The following is a 6,000-nucleotide window of genomic DNA, read 5'->3' as shown; positions in this document are numbered from 1 at the left end:
GAAAAGGGGTTGGTTATGACATTTTCCATTTGTAGCATGATCTTGGGAGAAACGTCTCCAGTTAAGTTTGCAACTGACTCTATGTCTAGTGTGCCAGTCAGGTTCAGGGCAAGGACAGGGCAGTTTTCCTTTCTCAGTATAGTGTCTGGAGAGAGAATTGAGTCTTTATTCAAAAATTTAAAAATCACCAGCTACATTCCAGAAGGATACCATGAGTACAATTTTTATTTAAAAATAACTTTTAGGGACTTCTCTGGTGATCCAGTGCTTAGGACCACCCTTTAATGCAGGAGGTGCAGGTTCAATAGCTGCTCTGGGAGCTGAGATCCCACATGCCTCATGGCCCAAAAACTGAAACATAAAAACAAAAACAATATTGTAACAAATTCAACAAAAGATTTTGTAAATGATCCACTTCCCTGGTGGCTCAGGTGGTAAAGCATCTGTCTACAATGCGGGAGACCTGGGTTCGATCCCTGGGTTGGGAAGATTCCCTGGAGAAGGAAATGGCAACCTATTCCAGTACTCTTGCCTAGAAAATCCCATGGACAGAGGAGCTTGGTGCAGGCTACTGTCCAAGGGGTCACAACTGAGTGACTTCACTTCACATTAAAAAAAAAATCTAAAAAAAGAAATTTGTTGTTGAGTGGCTAAACAGTGTTTGACTCTTTGCAACACCATGAACTGCAGCATGCCAGCCTTCCCTGTCCTTTGCCATCTAAGAAATTACATACATTTAAAAGACAAACAAACAAAAGACAAAAACCCTGCTATGTTAAAAAAACAAATAAACAAAAATCCCTGTTTTATTATTTCCAGACACTTTTGGGAACTTTTTTTAGGTCAACTACAAAATCCTTTTAAACTGCCTATAAACAGTGGCATTCATATAAGTTCAGAACAAAGGTTTATTAGAATATTATATGATAAATTAGGAAATGTCAGACACAGTCACGACAGAACAAAGGCTTTTTTCTTGCATGAGAAACTCAGAGATCAATGGCACAAACGTTTCTTTTATGTTGAAAGGCAAGTCAAGCAGCATTCAATCACTCCAGGTATTTCAAGTAAAGAGGGGTTTAATGCAGGGACTTGGTCAAGAAGAAGCTGGAAGATCTGAGGAAGTGGGAGATTGGGAAGGTGGGGTGGGGGGCCGGGAAGATGGCAAAAGCCTGGCTGGAGGCTGTGAGTCCACACTTGAGTTACTGTTCTTGGAAGTATTATTGAATCAAAATTAAAATGTGAATCACAATTTGATACTGAAAAAGACACAAAGAAGCCTGAGGAAGCCTCTTGGGTGGTGGTTCAGAGCATGGGTGGGCTCACATGGGTGCCACTGCTGACCTAAACAAAGGTCAGCTATTTCTCCAGCCAAAAATAAAAAAAAAAAAAGGGATTAAGTGGCAACTCACTCCAGTAGCCTTGCCTGGGAAATCCCATGGACACCGGAGTCTGGCTACAGTCCATGGAGTCCCAAAGAGTCGGCCACGACTGAGCAGGCACAGGGATCAGCAGAGAAACATAGTCTGGGGTCTGCGACCCTGGGGAGCAAGTGCAAGTCCCTGCACAGCAAAGGAAGAACTCTTTTGGAGTGGGGAAAGGAAGCTCGGAGGGCTAGAGTAAACAAAGAGCCCATGGATTTCCATTGCTTCAGCTGTATTCAGAGAAGACTTTCTCCTATCCTGTAGGGCAGCTTCCTCCCGCAGCGTGAGAGCGCCCTCTTCTGGTCACCTGGCTCTATATAATTGTGGTTTCTGTTTCCGTTCAGTCGCAGAATTGGGTCTGACTGTTGGCGTGCGACCCGATGACCTGCACCACCGCCAGGCTTCCCTGTCCATCCACAGCTCCCGGAGCTTACTCAAACTTACGTCCATTAAGTCCGTGATGCCATCCAACCATCTCATCCTCTGTCGTCCCCTTCTCCTCCTGCCCTCAATCTTTCCCAGCATCAGGGTCTTTTCCAAAGAGTCAGTTCTTCGAATCAGGTGGTCAAAGTATTGGAGTTTCAGCTTCAGCCATCAGTCCTTCCAATGAATAATCAGGGTTCATTTCCTTTAGGACTGACTGGCTTGATCTCCTTGCAGTTCAAGGGGCTCTCAAGAGTCTTCTCCAACACCACAGTTCAAAAGCATCAATTCTTTGGTACTCAGCTTTCTCTATAGTCCAACTCTCACATCCATACATGACTACTGGAAAAACCATAGCTTTGACTAGATGGACCTTTGTTGGCAAAGTAATGTCTCTGCTGTTAAACATGCTGTCGAGGTTGCTCATAGCTTTTCTTCCAAGGAGCAAGCATCTTTTAATTTCAAAGGCGCAGTCACCATCTGCAGTGACTGGAGCCCCCCAAAATAAAGTCTGTCACTGTTTCTATTCTTTCCCCATCTATCTGCCATGAAGTGATGGGACCAGATGCTACGATCTTAGTTTTCTGAATTTTGAGTTTTAAGCCAACTTTTTCACCCTCCTCTTTCACTTTCATCAAGAGGGTCTTTACTTCGCTTTTTACCGTAAGAATTTCTGTTTAGGCATTCCTTATAATGTTTTTTGGGTTTCTCTCTCTGTTTTTGTATCATTTTCTTGGCTGCGCTGGGTCTTTGCTTTGCTCGGGCTTTTCCTAGTTGTGGAGAGCAGAGGGCTACTCTTCGTTGCGGTGTGAGACCTTCTCACTGCGCTGGCTCCTCCTGTTGTGGAGCATAGGCTCTCAGTGCTCAGGCTTCAGCAGCTGTGCCTCCTGGGCTCGGGAGTTGTGGCATACTGGTGTAGTTGCTCCATGACACATAGAATCTTCCTGGATGCTGCTGCTGCTAAGTCACTTCAGTTGTGTCTGACTCTGTGCGACCCCATAGACGGCAGCGCACCAGGCTCCCCCATCCCTGGGATTCTCTAGGCAGGAACACTGGAGTGGGTTGCCATTTCCTTCTCCAATGCGTGAAAGTGAAAAGTGAAGGTGAAGTCACTTAGTCGTGTCTGACTCGTAGCGATCCCATGGACTGCAGCCCACCAGGCTCCTCCATCCATGGGATTTTCCAGGCAAGAGTACTAGAGTGGCTTGCCATTGCCTTCTCTGGAATCTTCCTGGATTGGGGATCAAATCCGTGTCCTCTGCATTGGCAGGTGGATTCTTAACCACTGGGCCACCAGGAAAGTCCTGATAATGATTTCTTTTTTCATCACCATTTACTAGTTGGGCTCTGTTCAGGTTTTCTCACTTGGCAATTAGACAGAATTCTCTACATCCCACGGTTGGTAGGCTACTAAACCAGGTCCAGCTTGTGAAGAGCTAACAGAGAGCTTAGTAACTTCTCCACTGTCTTTGCACCTGCCCCTCCCTGAGCCTGAGGGCACACCCGGAACAGCCACTCGCCTGGGGCCACGGAAAGAAGGCAGAGAAGAAGAACTACGGAGATCCACCTGGCTCTCCTCCAATCCCCTCCCCGCCCACCCAAGCATTGAGAAGAGGGAGAGGAGGCTGGTGTCAGCCCTCAGATGGCCCTGGGTTCAGTACTCACTGGGCCTCCTACCTGGTCCTAGTTCCCAGGAACGCTGGTCTGAGAACTGCTTACTGAACAGATTTCTCACACAGAAAACTGAAGTTTTTTTCCTTCCTTGCAGGGTGGATGTAGAAACTAAAAGAGATTTCTCAAAAAGTATATAAAATACCTAGCTCACAGGATGAGTTAAATGATAGTAACTGCTGCAGTTAGCTGCTGTTAAGAGTCGTGTCTGACTCTGTGCAACCCCATAGACGGCAGCCCACCAGACTCTCCCATCCCTGGGATTCTCCAGGCAAGAGTACTGGAGCGGGGTGCCATTGCCTTCTCCGCTGCAGTTAGCTAATTATTTATAAATGACTAAAATATAAAAAAATAATTTAAAAGTGAAAGTGTTAGTCACTCAGTCATATCTGACTCTTTGGGACCCCAGGGACTATAGACCACCAGGCTCCTCCATCCATGGGATTCTCCAGGCCAGAACACTGGAGTGGGGTGCCATTTCCTTCTCCAGGGGATCTTCCCAAACCAGGGATCGAACCCAGGTCCGTTGCCTTGCAGGTGGATTCTTTACCTTCTGAGCCGCCAGGTAATTAATAATTATCAATGAAAATATCACTATCCAAATGTCAAAGTATTTGAGTTTGTCCTGCCATCACATGCAGGAAAACACTGTATTTTCCAAGTGAGTGCAGAGCACTCGGTGCGCATGGCTGGTGCCTCTGGGAATTGCCCTGGACTGTATACATTCTAGGTTCTTCCTCCACCAGGAGTCTGGTCTAAACAAGGGGAAGTTTCCCGATCTAGCCACCAGGGGGCGCGACGGTTCTTTGCGCAGCTGTTGGGACTAACAGCTTTGTCAGAAGCTCTGCGAGGGTGGGTCAGAGGCCCATCTGGAAAAGGTCAGGATGGACGACCTCCGTGAGGACACACAGGCTAGGAGGAGAGCCAGAGCCGGGGGAGGAGGAAAGAATACGTGTGACTGAAAGGTAGGGGCTCAGGCCCACAGCCCACCGATCATTTACCATCTGCCAAGCACTTAACCATCAGCCACAAACGGCTGGCGTGTTAATCAGCCCCTGGAGTGGCTCACAGCCTCACCGAGGAGGCTGACCCGGGGGCAGATGACCAACATGCGCATGAAAATAATGAGACACATGACGCCTTCGTCTCTAACCCTGTGTCCGCTGCATTGGCGGATCCTTTACCGCGGAGCCAGCAGGGAAGCCCCTGAGTTTACCCCTTCAAGCCCCTACTCTTAAAGACACTCTAAACTCCCCCTTGTCTGACCCTCCTCCATAGCACTGCTACTATCCCCCATAAACCTGGCCTTGCTCACACTTGCATCCAGAAAACTCACCCAGCTGCAGAGAGTGTTCAGAGAGGGGGAGCAACGGAGGAAGAGACAATTCTGTGATCGAGGTTGTGTTTATTTGACGGTTCTCCGGGAAGCACTCTTTTCTTTTTCCGCTGAGAGTGAGGCGGTTGAGGGGATGGGCTCCCAGGGGCTGACGACTGTGGACAAGCCCTGGAGACAACTGCATATGAGAGCCAGGGAGAGCTTCAGGGAGAACCACGTCGGGGTCCCTGGGCAGCCGGAGGGCTGGTCAAGGATGAGGAGCCCTGATTTAAGCTGAGACCGCTCCTGGTGGCTGTGGCATTTCTCTGTTATAAGTGAAGCTGCAGAGATGGTCACGGAATTTATCCAGGACAGGGTCTGCTGTGTGGTTCCCAAAGAAAACAGTGGGGATGCTGAGGATCCTGGCTAACGTGATGGAGCCGAGTCCACAGACATTACCGTATCACCTGACTTCAAAACCTGCTTGTTCACCTATCGTTTACAGAACACAAGGCTCCTGGGGGCTGCGCCTTCTTCTCCACTGTAATCCCACCGCGTTCTCAGACGCCTGCTTGGGCAAGCGAGTCAGATGGTGTCAGAGAAGAGGCTCGGGGCTCCAGCAGCAGAGAGGGCTGGGAGGAGGGTGGAGACGTTGGAGGACGTGCCTGGATGTCTGAATGCATTTTCCGAGGTTGGTCGGTCCTGGGAATGACCTGCTCAGGACCCGGAGTGTGAGATGGAGTGGAGATAGGGTGACCAATCCATCTTGGTTGGCCCTGAGTTTTCTGACTTAATCCATCTTGGTTGGCCCTGAGTTTTCTGACTTAATCCATCTTGGTTGGCCCTGAGTTTTCTGACTTTGCCACTGAAAGTCCTGTGTCCCAGGCACCCCTCAGTCCTGGGTCACTTGGGCTGCTGGTCTCGCTCTGCTTTGTCTCTAAGACAAGAGCATCTCTGAGAAGCCTGAGTGTCAGGGGTGGTCTGTGAAAGCTGCAGGATCGATCATGCTTGCAGGCATGTGTCTTCTTTTGACCTAGGCTTAAGTGTGTGTGGTTTATTTTCTCATCAGCAAAAGGGAGCTTTTTTTTTTGGTAGCCCTGAATTCTAGGAATACCAACTATGCTAAAAATGGCAAAGATGTCTAAGAGTGGGAACACTGAAATGTGG

This window comes from Ovis canadensis, chromosome 3 (genome assembly GCF_042477335.2).
Source record: "Ovis canadensis isolate MfBH-ARS-UI-01 breed Bighorn chromosome 3, ARS-UI_OviCan_v2, whole genome shotgun sequence".
Taxonomy (NCBI): Eukaryota; Metazoa; Chordata; class Mammalia; order Artiodactyla; family Bovidae; genus Ovis; species Ovis canadensis.
This window is presented reverse-complemented; position numbering follows the sequence as displayed.